Source organism: Lipotes vexillifer, unplaced genomic scaffold (assembly GCF_000442215.2).
Source record: "Lipotes vexillifer unplaced genomic scaffold, Lipotes_vexillifer_v1.1 scaffold1347, whole genome shotgun sequence".
Classification (NCBI taxonomy): Eukaryota; Metazoa; Chordata; class Mammalia; order Artiodactyla; family Lipotidae; genus Lipotes; species Lipotes vexillifer.
The window spans coordinates 556,754-575,045 of NW_006796201.1; positions in this window are offsets into that span (position 1 = coordinate 556,754).

The window sequence follows — 18,292 nt, forward strand, 5'->3', positions numbered from 1 at the left end:
GGCCTGCGCGTCCGGAGCCTGTGCTCCGCGACGGGAGAGGCCACAGCGGTGAGAGGCCCACATATCGCAAAGAAAAAAAAAAAAAAAAAAATAATACACCCTCCAATGCAGGGGACATGGGTTCAATCCCTGGTTCAGGAAGATCCCACATGCCGCAGAGCAACCAAGCCCGTGCGCAACTACTGAGCCTTCTTGCTACAGCTACTAAAACCGGCGTGCCTAGAGCCCTTGCTCTGCAACAAGAGAAGCCACCACAATGAGAAGCCCGTGCACCGCAATGAAGAGTAGCCCCCGCTCGCCACAACTACAGAAAGCCTGCGCTTAGCAACGAAGACCCGACGCAGCCAAAAATAAACAAATTAAATAAATTTTTTTTTAAAGTTCAAAGCACCAGTGAAGGAAAAAGAAAATTGAGACATGTGAGGAAGCATTTTCCGAATTCCAGCAAAACTCTGCCTTGAAATGCAAAACCGATTTGCTTCATGACTGTTGGAATTTAAGATTGCACAATGTCAGGAACTACATACCAATGAGTTCAAGGTCATTTCTATCCCAGAAACTTCACTGATGGTTTGTTATGGAGGCTGCCAATTCTCCCTGGCCATACGGAAAGTGAAGGATTTGCCAGAAACTCGGCCACCCCAACACTGAGGTCCTGAACTCATGAGTGAGGACTCTTGAGTTCAAGAGTGGACTCAGCCTTTGGCCTTTGACCTTGACCTCCTGCCTACCTCCTGGCAGAGGCATAAGGGTCCCCGGGAGGGCCACAAGAATGCAGTAGCCAGAACACTGCAGACCCACATGTACATCTACCCCATCCCTCGAGTGGGGGCGTGAGGGGCAACACCATTGTTGTTCAAAGGGCTTGAAACCCCTTAACTCTCAGGCATCCATCTGAGAGGTAGCCAAGGGCCTGAGGGTTCTTCTGCACAGAAGGCAGCAAAGAGGGGGCAATAACAAGCCAGATTGTGTTTAATCTAATTCTCATAGCACCCCCGAGTAAAGCACACCTAAGATTTACATGATTTTCCAGTTTAAAGACTTGAGATTCGATCACCTCCAGGCCTTTGCAATGTTATTCTCCCTGCCCAGAAGGCCTCTCTCCTCACCCCACTCCCACCTGCCTCTACCCACCTTCACCTGGCCGGCTCCCGCTGCCCTTCAAGTCCTTCAAGCTTAGAGGTCACCTTCCTTGACCCTCCCAGACACCACAGTCCCCTGACTGCTCACCCCACTGCAGAACCTCCCACACTGGATTGTAAAGGCCTCTCATGTCTACAACATCATCTCCTTGAGGGCAGGGTCCTTTCCTGGCTTGATCACAGGTAAAGCCTCTGCTGCAGATTCAGCTCCTACAGACACTAGGTGCCTGGCATCACATCAGTTTTCGCTGAATAAATAGCTAGATCACTTATAATTTAGAGGGAGAGAACAGGTTGCATTAAGCATATCCAAACAGACTTTCTTCCCATGTAAGTTAACGATAAGTCTTATCAAAAGGAGGTAAGTGAAAGGATGCTTAAGGAATTATTTCAATGTGGTCAGTAAGGAGCACCTTGCAGCTGTGAATAGGGTATCTGTGCACGATCCTGGGTAACAGTTTCTGGAAGTCAGAGAATACCTTCTGGAGTTGAGTCACACAGTAAGTAATCCTGACTCAATTAGCCACTGTTTTGAAGCCACATTTTCCAGTAGCCCTGAAACAGCCCCGTCATGGACAGCACAGAGAGAGCTGGGAAGCTCCCGGAGGGACGGGCGGGGCTCTGCACCCAGCCCTGCAAGCATGCATCGTATTCCTCACCAGCAGCAGGACACGGGCGCTCAACCTCTGAGCATATCGGGGGACTGGCCCTTGGCTCACACCTGCCAGCTCTGAGGAAGCCACGCTCATCAGTGGATGTGAAGGGGTTGGGTCTTGGACAACCCCGGGAGGCACTGTAAATCCTGTCTCTCTCCTCTGCTACCGACTCAGCTCCTACGGGCACTCCGTACCCAATAGATATTTGAACAAGTGGTACCTTTCTCTCCCTTCTCCATTTCCTGCTCCTTCTGTACCCTCCCTGTCCAAGGGTGCCTTCCTTCTAAAAGCTGTATTAACTGGGGAAACACTTCTCCCATTTCCAAACCAAGGCAACCCTCCCCTCAATAAAACCACCTTGCTCTAAAATCTCTAGACAGTGACTCTACCTCTCTGCCTTTGGCAGGGAGACTGGACTCAGCAGCAATTCCCGGCTCTTAGGTGAGGGGCACCTGAAGCCTCTTGATGACGAACTTGGCAGAGAGACCCTGCCCGCAGCATTCCAGGGTTGAAAGCAAACGGGGGTTTGTTTCCGTTATCATTTCCCATCGTCTAAACAATGAGAGGAATGCAAACATCAAGGAGATATGTAATTAAGCATCAGGTAATAAAAAGATTTAAGAAGGATGGCTATGGGAGATGAGCCCTGCCGCCACTGCCCTCCCTCTGAGTCAGCCCTTCCCTGGGATCGTCCAGAAGCCTGGGCTCCCTCTCCCAAAAGCTCCCTCCCTGGCTTCTCTCCTTGCTTCTAAATCATTCTCTCTCCTTGTTCTAAGCCAAGACATGCATTATTAACATCATTCCCACTTTTTTTCCAACTTCCGCATTCTTTTTTCCCCTCTGCTGCAAATTCTAGGTAGCTGAGGGTTTTTTTAACTTTAATTTTTATTTTTCCTGCACAAGGGCAGGAGAAATCAAGAGAGGAAAAAGCACCCCCCCTCCGCCAAATCCCACCACCCTTAACTTATTCTCATTGGCTCAGATGTTCTTCCTGGTACTTGACTTTGAACAGACATTATTTCTGTATTAAGGGGAGACTGTATAGAGCAGTGGTTAAAAGTGGGTTTGGGGTCAGATGATGGTGGGTTTGAACCTTGGCTCTGACGCTTCCTCCATGCCTCAGTTTCCTCCTGTGACAATGGAGGTAGCAATAGTGCCTAACTCACTGGGCTGTCTTGAGAAGTAAATAAGAGCAAACATGTGACACCCCGAGCCTGGTGCACCAGCTGCGGTTATAGTGGAAGACAGACCATGGATACAATTTTCTACTCTGCCTTTTTCTCACTTTAAATCACAGGCCAAGCATTTTCCAAGTTACTTTTTCCTACTGGGGCCTGCTCTTTTCTGAACTGCAGGTTCCAGACTGAGGATGAGGCCCAGGTCCCGTCCGACCTTGGGGTCACACTATGTGGGGCACACCCAGCACTCTGTAAAAATGACTGAAAAGAATAAACATTTTAAATGGCTGCATGATATTCCTCCGAACAGCTCTGCCCCGACTGAACTGGCCGTTCCACAGAATCAGACATGTGAGTAGCTCCCCTTTTTTCACATTTATAAATAGCATTGCTGCAACATCTCCCCACATGCAGCCTGTTCATTCCCTGCGGAGAGGGTGGGAGATGGGGGGAGAGTGGGGTTGTTAATTTCATAAAAATCTGAATAGTCTGAGCATTTTTTTTTTTTTTTACACTTTCTAAACATGTTGCCAGATTGCCATCAGAAGGGCTGTACCAAATTTACACTTTACACTGTCACTGGCAGCATTTTGGACGAGAACTACTTTTCATACTAATTTACAGTTTTTCTCTCGGATCTGGAATTCTCGCCCAGGCTGGTTCCCTTGTGAGGCATGAGCCATATAAAAAGTCTGAGTGATGGCTGTCAGGGAGGGAAGTGTCTGGTTCCTTTGCTGGGTTTCTGTCTGCTGGGCTGGGCCAGGCTGAGAGCACTGAGTCAGCGCACCCCCTCCCTGCCTGCCCTTCGACCCCCCAGACACTTTCCCAGGTGGGTTCTGGAACATCCCACAACCCCAGAAGATTCTGCTCAGGCGGCCACCAGCATTACTAAGGTTATCCCTGCTCCAACACCAGCCTGCAACTCATTCAGCCTTCTTGCAAGAAGTCAATCAACCATTTCTACAAAGAAAATCCCTCAAGAGATCCTGGCATCTGCAATCAGCTTTCCACTCCTGGGGGGCAGGAGGGGGGGCGCACAGAGGCAGCAGCCGGGTGGGGGCAGCCGTGTTTTCCCAAGAACTGCAGCCACGGCCCCTGACCACCCTGCCAGCCTCCTGGCACTGCCAGCACATCTCACCCAGGTTCTGCGGCAGCCCCGCGGCCTCTTGCCCAGCCTCTGGGGGTGGCCCTTGTTTGCAAACAGCCATGGGAAGTTTTGACACTGCTGATTAACCAGACTTCTACAGTTCTGGGTTGTTAGTCATCACGACAAGTCTCAACCTTCTGCCCGCCCTGACGACATCACCAGCTTCCAGGTGACAGGGAAGAAATGACTAGGACCTTGGTAGTTTCAGTGGCACACATCGCCATCTTCACAGGGGAAGGGGAGGACTGCCACCCGTCCCAAACAACCAGCATGTGCAGGGCCTGGAATGCCAGGGTGGGAATTTAATTCGATTTAACTTGCTTCTGCTGAGGGACTGGGCTAAACTCTACGTATAGGATTGCTTTGGATTTCATTTAATCCTCACAACAGTATGTGCGGTAGGTATTATAATTCCTATTTTACACATGGAAAAACTGGGGTACTATGTTCTAAGAGTGGCTAGGCCCAGGAATGAGTAGGGGGCAGCCAGGGGAAGGCAGCTTGGAGTGCTGGGAAAGGTGGGTACTCCAGGCCAGGAGCTGTGTTCCCAACCACTGCGTGACCAGATTTCTTCCCCTCTCTGGGTCTCACGTCCCTCCCTGGGTAAATGAGGAGGATAGTCAGGTCGACTTTCCAGTACTAAAGTGAGGGAGGGAGTGGGCAAGTTGGAAGGGATGACTGTGTGATTCTGAGGTTCTGCTCCCTGAGGTCCTGGCCCAAGGAAGGGGTAATTCCAGCTGCAAACCTGGGGCTCTGGCCTCACTGTTTACAGTTAATTCACAAATGAATGCCAGCAGAAGAAAGAAGATGAGTGGCTGCCAGGGGCTGGGAGGCGGGGGAAATGGGGAGTGACTGCTAATGGGGTTTCTTTTGGGGGTGATGAAATGTTCTCAAATTAGATTATGGGGATGGTTGCGCAATTCTGCAACTATACTAAAAACCGTTGAATTGTACACTTTGAGTGAGTTGTATGGTTTGTTAATTACATTTCAGTAAAGCTGTTTAAGAGAGGAAGGAAGGAAGGAAGGGAGGGAGGGAAGAAAAGAAGGTAGGAAGGAAGTAAAGGGAAGGGGCGGAGGAAGGAGGGAGGGGGACGGTACAGAGGTTGGGCCAGAGCTGCCTTTGAGATTTGCCTCCTGGGAGTGGGCCCTCACACCCAGCCCCTCTGCAGTCACCCCTCCTCCAAGTACCCTGCGCCTCCGCCTCCAAAAGGTATGTATGAAGACACCTAAGTGACAGGTGATGGCTCCAGATTCCAACCAGAATGGGAGCCTCTGACCTCCTCGGAGGTGAGACAGAAGGAGTCAAGAATCAAAGAGCAGGTGTGGGCCTGGAGGGTTGGGGGATGGGCGGAGGATGCCATGAAGACGGATGGAGGCCAAAGGAGGGCTAGTGTCAAGGAGGAGGCCCTGAGGGTCAGGGCAAGGCATGGCTCCATCAAGGAAGCCCAGGAAACAGAGAGCCTGGGCTGGCCAGGGCCTCTGTCGGTGCCCTGAAAGCATTGTGGCACCCCAGAAAGGGTGCGTAGCAAGCACCTGCGGTTCCTGGGGGCCCCTCAAACTGGTACAGTTGTATTCTGCCCGGCACCAATGTAGTCGCAGGCAGATGCAGCCATCCCAGGGGCAACGTCGACCCAGACTTGACCCCGAACCCGGTGCACAGGCACAGGGGACCCAAAATGAGAGCAAGATTGGCCAGTAAGAGTGAAGAGCTCATTCCACTTCTGCTGTTAGGGCAACTTATTGCTGAAAGAGGAGACCCCCAGAGGGTCTTAGAGGCTTCCCTGTCTAAATCTCCAAAGGCAGACAACCCAGGAAGCACCTCCTCCCAGACAAACCTCCCCCGCCCACGCAGGCACATCCCCTTAGGCCCACCTCTTTGGGCAAATGGCAGTGGACGGCCCAGCCATAAGGGAACAAAGGAAATTACATCTTGGAGACTGCCTCTGCGAGTCCTAGCCCTGGGGTCAAACCCACGTGCCTGGCAGCCAAGCTGGTAGAGGTTGAGGGTTCCCACCTTATTCCTCCGGCCCTGGGGTACACATGCTGCTACTGGACCCGCTCTGTGGATGTGACCCCAGGCAGGCTGTCTCCAGAGGCCAGGTCTTGAACCACTGTACCATACAGCCTCTCCAGGGTACAGCCGGTGGGGTCCTTGTCACCCCGTGTCAATCCTCAGCATGCATTCAAGGGTCTTTGCCACCTGCCTGCAGCTGACCTGCCCAGCCCTCTCTCCCACTGCTCCGCCCAAGGCACCCTCCTTCTGTTCCCTGAGTTTACCATGTGTCCGTGCTTCCCGGCCCTTGCACATGCTGTTACCTCCATGATGACAGCCCATTCACCTAGTGAGGCCCAGTAGAAATATCACCTCCTCCATGGAACCTTCCTGGTGCCCCCAGGACCATCTGCTCTTCTCTTAGTACACTCGACTGGAGCTTGTAGGGGACTCATCAGTCTCCTCCATTACCCTGGAGCTCCCTGATTCAGGCCCCCATGCTGTGTGACCCTGGTTTAGGTACTCAACCTCTCTGAGCCTCTGTATCCTCATAAATGGCTACCCTAATTATAATAGTTATTATTATTCTGGGTAATGTTTACTGTGCACTTACTATGTGCCAGGCACTATGTGCTAAGTACTTTATGTGCAAGATCTCATTCAATCCTTATAGCACCTTAGGAGGTGGGTATTATTATTATCCCTTGTTACAGATAGAGATTACTGTTAGAATTACTGCCATTATCATGATTGCTATTCTTTCTTCTGCCGCAAAGCCTAGCATGCAGCAGATACTCAAATTCTGTTTGTTTAAGTCAGGTGTGGATAAAAATAGAAGGGGACTTCGACAGGAAAAGAGTTCCAGAAACATGGCCGTACAGATGCTCCAGAATGTTCAGGCCTAGCCTTGTCCTGGCTGGGATGATACCATCTCTGGAGCCCGATGCTGGCAGACAGTTGAGGCCGGGGACCTGGGGTGGCCTGCTTTTGCTTCTCCCATCAGCCCTATCTTTCCCCACAGAAACAGACTCTGCCCAAACCAGACCTGCAATGCTCAGAGCCCCACAGCGAACAGGCCTCCTGGGTAAATGGTGACTGAGGCTCTGGAGGTCCTGGGTGTCTGGCTGGTGGCAGAATTTGTGCATATTTGTAACCGGAAGAGCTTCAGGGTTGGCTCTGCCGGCTCAAGGCCAAAAGTGCAGAGTGCCCTGTGTCTCCATGCTCCAAGCTCCACTGCCCCAGTGTTTTCTAGGAACCCTCGCACCAAACTTTTCCTGGAAGCCCCAGGGACTGCTTGCAAGGTTCTTTCCCCAGCACTCCCACCAGCTGATCTGGGACCACATCAGCATCTGGCCTGACTGTCTGACCAGGATTCCCTCCAAGACCAATGCAGATACCTGAGCCCCCATCAAGAGAGGCTGGGGGATACCCTAAAAAGGTGCTGCACGTGATGTTGGAAACAGGCTCTGACAGTGAAAGTGAGGGGCACACACCTGAGAAAAACTCCATTCAGGGCATGGGGAGAAGGGGAGAAATACCTACTGTCTCAATTATGCCCAGCCATGCTTGTCCCATGGCAAAGTTGCCTGGGTTCATGGCATCACCGTGTCCTGACATACCACCAATACCTCCAAGACCCCAGATTCCTTTCCTTGCCTCCGCCTAACCTGGGCACACATGCAGTGCTTGGTGCCTGGATTAAGTCTGCGCCCTGTGGGGAGATCTGCCCCAGAGGACCCAGCGTCCATTCATACAATGGACTAAGCTGGGCTGCCCCTGCCCAGCAGACAGGCTTTCACAGCCTTGAACTTCAGCTGGGTTAGTCCCTTTTCCCCTCACGGCCTCCTCGGTCCTGATGTAAATTAGTGGACATAAACAGGAAAGGATGTGGTCAACCCCCACAGCGTTCGACCTGCTACTCAGTCATTCATGGTGGGGCACGTTTGAGGGAGGGCACCTCCACTTCTGATCACTCCTCAAATCCTCAAAATATCCCCATCTATAGATGAGAAAACCAAGGCCCTAAAAGATCAAGCGGTCAGTCAAGGGAAGCGCCAGACCAGGTATTCTGAGGCTACATCTCTCCACTGCCCACTGACCTGAAACTCCGACACTGACGCTGCTTTCCCCAGACCCAGAAGTTGTGACAGGCCCCCGAGGAGGCTGGGAAATGAAGTCAGATCTGTCCTCGAGAGTCTGAAGGACCCCAGGGGCCTGTGTGTCCCTGCCTTCCTGCCGAGGCAGGGCCTCAGAAGACCCGCCTCCAGTGGCTGAACAGAAGCCGGGCAGAAGGCGAGGGATCTGACTGACACAGGGGAAACTCTGGGCTCAGAACTGCCAAAGTGAGTTCCTCGTCTACAAGTTACAAAACCACAATGAGCTATGGAGTGACAGTCAGCTGCCCGAGGGTCAGAGGAATGTTGTTGCCAGACAGGTTGATGAGGCATCTGCTGAGGCAGGCTCCAGAAACCAGGCCCGGGCTGTCACCACACCAGGAGACTCCCAGGAGGCCAGCCACCTGACCTCACCCCCAGCAAGGTCTAAGGTGGAAAGACTGCAGGGCTTTCCCACAACGAAGTCTGTAGCCATGACAGCCTACTTTAAACCATTAATAAAGATAATTATAGGGACTTCCCTGGTGGCTCAGCGGTTAAGAATCCACCTGTCAGTGCAGGGGACACGGGTTCAATTCCCGGTCTGGGAAGATTCCACATGCCACGGAGCAACTAAGCTCGCGCGCCACCACTGCTGAAGCCCTAGAGCCCATGCTCTGCAACAAGAGAAGCCACCACAATGAGAAGCCCGCGCACTGCAACGAACAGCAGGCTCGTCGCAACTAGAGAAAGCCTGCGGGCAGCAACGAAGACCCAGCGCAGCCAAAAAAAAAAAGAAAGATAATTATAGGCATGATAACAATAATAATAATGTCTAACCTTTCTACAGGACTTACTACATGCCAAGGACCACACTGGACACTTTTTCTGGATCTTCACATGTATTAGTTTCCTGTGGCTGCTATAATAAATTACCACAAACTGGAAGGTTTAAACAAAAGAAGTTTATCCTCTCCCAGTTCTGGAAGCTAAAGGTCAGAATTCAAGGTGGCGGCAGAGCCACATTCCCTCTGAAGGCTCTAGGGAAGAATCCTTTGCCTCTTCCAGCTTTTGGTGGTTGCTGGCAATCCTTGGTGTTCCTTGGCTTGTAGATGGATTATTCCAATCTTTGTCTCCGTCTCCACATCATGTTCTCCTGTCTGTGTGTCTGTTCAAATTTTCTTCTTCTTATAAGGACAAGAGTTGTATGGGATTAGGGCCCACTCTAATCCAGTATGACCTCATCTTAACTCGACTGCCTCTGCAAAGACCCTATTTCCAAACAAGGTCACGTTCACAGGTCCCAAATAGACATGAGTCTGTAGGAGACACTATTCAACCTACTGTATCACAAGTAATCCTCCCAGCAACCCTGGTGCCGCTCTTATCTCCATCTTACAGATAACAAAACTGAGGTTCAGAGAGGTTAAGCAACTTGCCTGAAGTCACACAGCCAGGACCAGAACCCTGTCTGTCTGATTCTAGAACCCACACTATATTGTCCCAAGCATCATCCTCATTACCGCCTCCTCACAGGGCCCAGTGGTTCAATGTTCACAAAGCTTCTCCTGGCCATTGTCACATCTTGCCACCACAACCTCGAGGGGGCTGGTTTGCAGTTTACAAAGGAAACAGAGACTCCATTAATTAACCTGACCAAGGTCACACAGCTAAAGAGTGGCAGTCTTTCAAACATGGGTCCAGCACTCTCCACGATGTAGGCTCCAAATGGGGGCCTAAAGGGAACATTCCAGGGCTTTGTCAAGTCAGTGGAGCCTATTTCCCCAGCGTGATCAATGGCTGCGCTGTGTTTACTGATAACACCCACTTCGGCTACACCTGCCAAGCTCATAAAAGGTATTGTAAATCTGTGGTTTAAATTCACCTCCTCAGGTTTCAGCCCCTTGTCCAGAGCTATTCTCTGCCAGCAGCAAGGCCAGCTGTTTGAGTGGTTACATAGCAGAGAAAAAGCAGGTCAAGAATCCGTGAGGCCCTCACAGCTCACATCTGAGCCTCAGGGCCTGGGCCGTGGCAAGAGATGAGATGGGCACCGTTCATCCCTCATCCCGTTGCTCCCGGCTGAGAAGGGGTGAGACACAGATACAGCCTCATTAGCCAGGTGCCAGTCATGGCTCCAGGCACCATCCAGCTTTTTCCATTAATCCACACAGGTACCCATGGAGTCGGTGCTACTGGTAGCCCCGCTTTTCCAGAGGAGGAAACTGAGGCTCAGAGGAAGGCCACACTCTGCTGGTGAGTGGCCACACCAGGACTTGGTCCAGCAGGCTCGTCGCAACTAGAGAAAGCCTGCGGGCAGCAACGAAGACCCAGCGCAGCCAAAAAAAAAAAGAAAGATAATTATAGGCATGATAACAATAATAATAATGTCTAACCTTTCTACAGGACTTACTACATGCCAAGGACCACACTGGACACTTTTTCTGGATCTTCACATGTATTAGTTTCCTGTGGCTGCTATAATAAATTACCACAAACTGGAAGGTTTAAACAAAAGAAGTTTATCCTCTCCCAGTTCTGGAAGCTAAAGGTCAGAATTCAAGGTGGCGGCAGAGCCACATTCCCTCTGAAGGCTCTAGGGAAGAATCCTTTGCCTCTTCCAGCTTTTGGTGGTTGCTGGCAATCCTTGGTGTTCCTTGGCTTGTAGATGGATTATTCCAATCTTTGTCTCCGTCTCCACATCATGTTCTCCTGTCTGTGTGTCTGTTCAAATTTTCTTCTTCTTATAAGGACAAGAGTTGTATGGGATTAGGGCCCACTCTAATCCAGTATGACCTCATCTTAACTCGACTGCCTCTGCAAAGACCCTATTTCCAAACAAGGTCACGTTCACAGGTCCCAAATAGACATGAGTCTGTAGGAGACACTATTCAACCTACTGTATCACAAGTAATCCTCCCAGCAACCCTGGTGCCGCTCTTATCTCCATCTTACAGATAACAAAACTGAGGTTCAGAGAGGTTAAGCAACTTGCCTGAAGTCACACAGCCAGGACCAGAACCCTGTCTGTCTGATTCTAGAACCCACACTATATTGTCCCAAGCATCATCCTCATTACCGCCTCCTCACAGGGCCCAGTGGTTCAATGTTCACAAAGCTTCTCCTGGCCATTGTCACATCTTGCCACCACAACCTCGAGGGGGCTGGTTTGCAGTTTACAAAGGAAACAGAGACTCCATTAATTAACCTGACCAAGGTCACACAGCTAAAGAGTGGCAGTCTTTCAAACATGGGTCCAGCACTCTCCACGATGTAGGCTCCAAATGGGGGCCTAAAGGGAACATTCCAGGGCTTTGTCAAGTCAGTGGAGCCTATTTCCCCAGCGTGATCAATGGCTGCGCTGTGTTTACTGATAACACCCACTTCGGCTACACCTGCCAAGCTCATAAAAGGTATTGTAAATCTGTGGTTTAAATTCACCTCCTCAGGTTTCAGCCCCTTGTCCAGAGCTATTCTCTGCCAGCAGCAAGGCCAGCTGTTTGAGTGGTTACATAGCAGAGAAAAAGCAGGTCAAGAATCCGTGAGGCCCTCACAGCTCACATCTGAGCCTCAGGGCCTGGGCCGTGGCAAGAGATGAGATGGGCACCGTTCATCCCTCATCCCGTTGCTCCCGGCTGAGAAGGGGTGAGACACAGATACAGCCTCATTAGCCAGGTGCCAGTCATGGCTCCAGGCACCATCCAGCTTTTTCCATTAATCCACACAGGTACCCATGGAGTCGGTGCTACTGGTAGCCCCGCTTTTCCAGAGGAGGAAACTGAGGCTCAGAGGAAGGCCACACTCTGCTGGTGAGTGGCCACACCAGGACTTGGTCCCAGATCTGCTTGCTTGAGTCCAGAGCCCCAGTCTTGGTCTCTGCAGGAGGGACATCCAGGGAGGCCTGGAGCCTGCAAGTGGCCACTGTGATGAAAGCACCTTAGAGCTTGCAAGGGACAGAGTGGGGCTGGAAGGGATTTGAGAGAGGGAGGCCAGGCCTGAGGCCCAGGATGCCCAGTGAGTCACTGTGTTCTGGAGCCAAGCAGGACAAGGGAGGGATGCTAATGGGCACAGGCAGGACCCTGGAGGACCTCCCTCTGACCCACTTGAAAGAGCCAGATAGGTTTAACACGAAAAGGAGACCACGTCACCTTCTGACTCTAAAAGCACCAGTGGCTTCCCGTGAAGCTTACAACAGAATCCAAACTCCCTACTGTGGCCGACAAGGCCCTGCAGTGCTGGCCTGATGAACGCCCTCAGCTCAGTTCTGCTCCAGCCACACAGGCTTCCTTCTTGCTCCCTAAACATGCCACGGGGCCTTTGCACTTGCTGTTCTCTCTGCTTAGAATGCTGTTCCCCTCTAGAACAACGGTACAGATGAACTGGTTTGCAGGGCAGAAACTGAGACACAGGTGTAGAGAACAAACGTATGGACATCAAGGGGGGAAAGCGTCGGGGGTGGTGGTGGTGTGTGATGAATTGGGAGATTGGGACTGACATGTATACACTGATGTGTATTAAATGGATGACTAATAAGAACCTGCTGTATAAAAACATAAATTAATTTTTTAAAAAAAGAATGCTGTTCCCTGAACTCTGTGCCTGCTGCCTCCTCTTCCTTAGACTCTCAGCTCAGCTGTCCCCTCCTCAGAGTGGCTTCCCCCGGCCACCAGTCCAGAGTCAGTAACCCCCAGTTATTCTCTATGCAATCCCCTTGTTTTCTTTTCTTCTTAGCACGTATTGCATCTTGCAATTGCTGTTTGTTTATTGTTTGCCCCTTAATCGTCTTTCTGCCATGAAGCCAAGGACTTTATCTTGTTCCCTGCTGGTCCCAGTACCTAGCACAGTGCCTTAGCCATAGTAGATGCCCAGTGGATATTTGTTGAATGAGTAAATGAATAAATTCTCTAGAAATGTGGAATAATAGATGGATCACCCAGAGAAAGACCTGGGAATGTACTGAGCCGACAGTTGTGATGGGATGAGAAGGGCAGCCCAAGATCAAGGCCTGAGTGGAAGCTGCTGGGGAAATCCTGGGAGAAGAGAGAAGTGTGTGAGCCACAAGGGGCCAGCCTGACTGCAAACAAGGGCAGAAATGCATGGAAAGGAGTTAGTTTTCTCAAGAGCAGTGCAGACAGAACTCATGGCCAACCAGCTGGCATATGAGATGAGGGAGAGGCTGGTAAGAGCTTAAGGGTGATCTGTCAGGGTGACAAGCAAAAGGTAGGCCCCCAAGGCCCATTCATTTATTCATTCTTTCATAGATATCGAATACCTACCATGTGCAGTGAGTGAGGATGGCTGTTCTGGAGGGGGCAGAGGCAGGGATAGTAAAGCAGGGTCAGAGTAAAGGAGGTAGGGGCTACCTGGGGCTGCCGGGCCTTAAGCCAGGAGGACTTCCTGGAAGAGGGTGACCAGCCCCTGTGAGAGGATGCTCTACTTCAGGCTGCAGCTCTGGGCAGAGGCAGGAAGGGGAGCCAGGTGACTCTCTGCTGCTTCAGCTCCAGCCACAGCCACAGCAACCAGACCAGGGAGGGTTCATCAGTTCATATCCTGCTCCAACCCATAACAGGGACTCAGATCAGAAGTTCACCTTTAGCCTCAAAGGTGAACTTTCACCCCATAAGCCTCAGCACCCATTTGCTCACAATCTCAAGGTTCTGAAGGCTAATTGCCCCCTCCTTTCTTATAGGCCTGGGGAAAGTCGAAGGGTCAGCCATCTTATCTTGATAGGTGTATGGGGGGCAGTTCTGGGTAGGGGATGGCTGGGGACCTTGACAACGATTTGCTGACCTCAGAGTTCCAGAAGTTAAAAGAAACAACACCAGCAAGTAAAATACCAAGAAAACTCCCCAGGCCACGATGGTCCAGCGGTTAGGAGCTTGGGCTCTGGGGTTAAAATCCAGGCCCACCTCTCTCTGGCTGAACCATCCCAGGCAAGCCCCTTAACCTCTCTGATCCCGTTTTCCTCGTGTGCAAAATGAGCATAATCATATCACTTATCCTTCAAAGGGTAGTTGAAGAGATGAACAAGATAATGTATGGGAAGAGGCTAGTACACAGTGGGCACTCAATACATGGTAACGCTTATTAGGGGGCCAGTTACACGGCAGGCGCTGCTGGAGGGTCCTTCATTCTACAAAATACCTGGCCTGTCCTCTTCAAAAACGTCAACATCATGAAATACAAAGAAAAAACTCAGGCACTGTCGCAGGTGGAAGGGACCTAAATAGACATGACAACTCAAGGCAACACATGGGCTTGTGTTTCCTTTCACCATGAAGGGCATTATTGGGAAAGCTGATGAAATCCCAATATGGTCTGACGATTAGATAGTAGTGTTGTTTCAAAATTAAGTTGCTGATTGGGATCATTGTACAGAAGTTATAATTTCTTATTTTTAGGAAATTTACAGTGAAGTGTAAAGTAAAAAGTCATCACGTCTGCAACTTCAGGGAGAGAGAAAAGGATAAAGCAAATGTAAAATGTTTATACTTGGGGCATCTAGGTGGAGGGTATCTGGGAATTCTTTGTACTATTCTTGCAACTTTTCTGTAAAGTCTATAATTATGGAAGAAAAGAAAAGAAAAGAAAAGAAAAGAAAAGAAAAGAAAAAAGAAAAGAAAAGAAAAGAAAGGAGGGAGGGAGGGAGGGAGGGAGGGAAGATGGAAGGAAGGGAAGATGGAAGGAAGGGAAGATGGAAGGAAGGGAAGATGGAAAGAAGGAAGGGAAGATGGAAAGAAGGAAGGGAAGATGGAAAGAAGTAAAGAAAAGAAAGAAAGAAAAGGATGCAGAGAGTCCCAGCATGTCCCTCTGGTGGCAGGCTTCCAGGGAGGGTGATCAGCCATCCAGGTCTGCCTAGGACTGTTCTGGTTTTAGCACTGAAAGTCATGCATCCTGGGAAATCCCTCAGTCCTGTGTGAACTGGGATGGTGGGTCGCCTACTTCCAGGTGAACCTTGTGGATGAATACTGTGGGCCTCTGTGGGTCCAGTGGGCCTCCCTGCCATGGCGGGGGCCCCAAGGTTGCCTCTTTGGTGGGGGTCAGGTTTGCCACGAGTGGGCAGAGTGCAGGCTTGACGCCTCATCCCACACAACAAGAGCCAGGCCAGTGACTTCCTGGCAATTAAGGTGTTCTCCTCAGAGAGGACAAGATTTCAAAGTGGCCAAGTAGCTCTGTGCCTTGAGGCCCCAAGAGTGGAATGAAGCAGATGGTGAGGCCAGCCCCACCCCACTGACACCTCTTGACCAGCTGCTCGCTTAGCCTCAGGCAAATAGTTAACCGCAGCTGAAGCCTGCTCAGCTATCACTGTGACCGGAACCCAACGTGTGAAGGATGGATGGACACCAGGCCTCTGGAACTGTCAGCAAGGCACTTCATGGCCGAGGAATGTGGCCTGCAGCACAGCTCACACAGCGCAGCCTGCCTGGCAGGTTGACCGCTGCCTGGGCTGGGCCTGTAGGCAACCCGGGCTGCTCAGCTACACAATGACCTGACCTGCTGGTGGACCCCCCTCCTGGGTCAGGCAGGGCAAAGGCATCTCTGTCGGTCCTCACGAGTCACTGCCCAGTCCCCTCCCTCCTGTCCCTCCCCAGCAGATGCCAAGGGTCTATGCTATAGTTCCCCCAGCCTTGAAGGGCTCTGAGGTGGGGTTTGCACACATGCTTTGAGCTCCATCCATGAAAGCCCTAGATACCACGATTACGACGAGGATACCAGCTTGCGGGAGGCAGGCTGTCAAACGGGTGCCCTGCAAGGAGGGCACCCGTCCACTGAACTCCCCCGGCCGCTGCGGGGCCAGCTGTGAGTCAGGCTTTGACCTCAGCCCCCTTCTTAATTTAGAAGAGCAGCTGCTGCCCACCCAAATTAGCCCCTTGTTCAGTATCCGTTCCTCCATTCACATGCCTCTCTGCTCAGGTTCTTTAGAAAATCAAGTCCGCATGTTGAATGACCCTGGGGGGTTGTCCTCTTGTTGGACTGTTTTTGCACCAGACGATTTCAAACATTACAAACTCTAGTGAAAGTTTCCTTTTCACACCTGACCTCTATCCCCAAATTCACTTTCTCTGAGATGGTCACTGTGATCAGTGGCTGGTGGATCCTTCCAAGAGATAGTCCCCACATACAAGCTCACGCTAAGAAATGCCGGTTCCCCAACAAATGTCAGCACAGCACACATACTGTTCGGCACTTTGCTTTTCTTACTTCACCCTCCTGGAGAGCCTTCCAGCTCATACACAGAGACTTGCCCCTTACCGTTGCATAAAGGGTGAACACACCCAAATGATTTAACCAGTCTCTGTTGATGAATAATCAAGTTATTTCTAGTCTTTTGCAACCACAAACAATGCTTCTAGAAACGTTCTTATCCCTGGATCTTTGCTGTCACTTACAAGTAGTCATAGATATTTCTAAAAGTGGAATGGCTAGCATTATCATTTTTAATTTTGGGGTAGGGACCACCGACTCCTTTGAGAATCTAATGACAAATTAAAAATCCTCTCTCCAGAAAAAAACCTTTGCAATGATTTTGCATTCGATTTCTGGAGGGAGGCTCTCAGATGCCACATTAAGTCACCGTATGGCGGGAAAGAACGCGTGTAAGAAAATTGCATCCGACCATCGCTTCTGTGTATGTGTATAGATTTGGTCATGATACAGGAAGCAACCAGTTTGTTCCACTGACAGCCACAGAAACAGCCAGCGGAGTTCAGTTCAAATTCCGGAAGTCAGATTCCTTATCATGCTTTGTCCACCAGGGTACATACCTCTTGCGCTGGTCATGTTTCTTGACCTCAGCTCCCCAGAACGTGGCTGTGGGATGGGCGTGCTGGGCTGGGGCTGCTCCTCCCAGCAGCCGTGGGGGCCCTGGACCCCATAGACCCTTCCTGCAGCTGCCTTCTCACCTCGGGATGTGAAACCAGACCCCGCGCCTGGAAGGCTCCGGAGCTCACACGCTCAGTTAGGTATTAATATTTTATGCCGGCAGCCAATGAGGACTTGGGTTAACAATAGTCTCTCCAGGAAAGCACCGTCCAAAGAGCACAAACTCCATCACCTCTCAGTGAGGATTCACAACGGACTAAAGGGAATCCACTAGAGAAAAGCTAAAAGGAAACAGAGCTGGGAGCAGCTTGTGGCTGGTCAGAGTCTGGGGTCAACGGGCTCAGGGTCTGAGCTTGGGGCCCTCGGGAGGCAGGAGCTTCCCTTGGGCCGTGGCCATGCACTGGTGTCCAGCTGGCTCTAAGGCCGAGGGCACTGCCCACAGTGAGGACATGGCAAGAGCTGAAGCCAGACAGCCAAGGGCCCTGGCTGACTGTGTCCCAGGCCACTCCCCTGACAGAGCTTCACACAAGGCCGTTTCCACAAATCCGGAGCAGAGCCAAAGAGCCGCCTGGCCGGTGCCTGGCTCAGAGAAGGCATTCAACACCTGTTATCCCTCCCGTCCTTCCCTCTTTCCTTCAAAGTTCCTGGAGCTCAAACTCGCTGCAGAGCCTCATGCTGCCCGTACAACCCGTCCCGGGGATTTTCAGGATGACAGCCTCCCGGTACAAGCCCGAGGAGAACTCATCAACAACCAGGAGGCCATGGATGGTCAGGAACTCCCCTGTGCTCCCTGAGCTACAAACCTTCCAGTGGGCAGTTTGGAGAGGAAGGAACTGAGAACTCCCATTTCTGGAAGCCCATGTAAGTTCTAGAAGGTTCTGTCCTAAAGGCTAAAGCCATTTTGCCATCCGTGGCTTAGGCACTGAGAAAAAATTACCTAACGTCTACTGAGGACTCACTGCATACCAGGTAGCAACATAAGCGTTTCCAGGTGTGTTACTTTTATCCCTCCAACAGCCTCCTGATGTGAATTCTAGGGTTATCCCTCTTGGATTTGTAGCTCAGGCGGCTCTGCCCGGGACCCCCGGGGGCTTTCCCCTGAGCGGCTTCCTGAAGGAAAGGGGAGGAGAGAGCAGCTCCACGCCCTTCTCCTGCTCAGGATGGAGCCCTGGGTGTGCTGTCACTGCTTTACCTGTGTCATCGTGCCACCTTTGCAATTGCCCCGTGAGGTAAGAAGTGTGTTTACGTCCCTTTCGCAGGT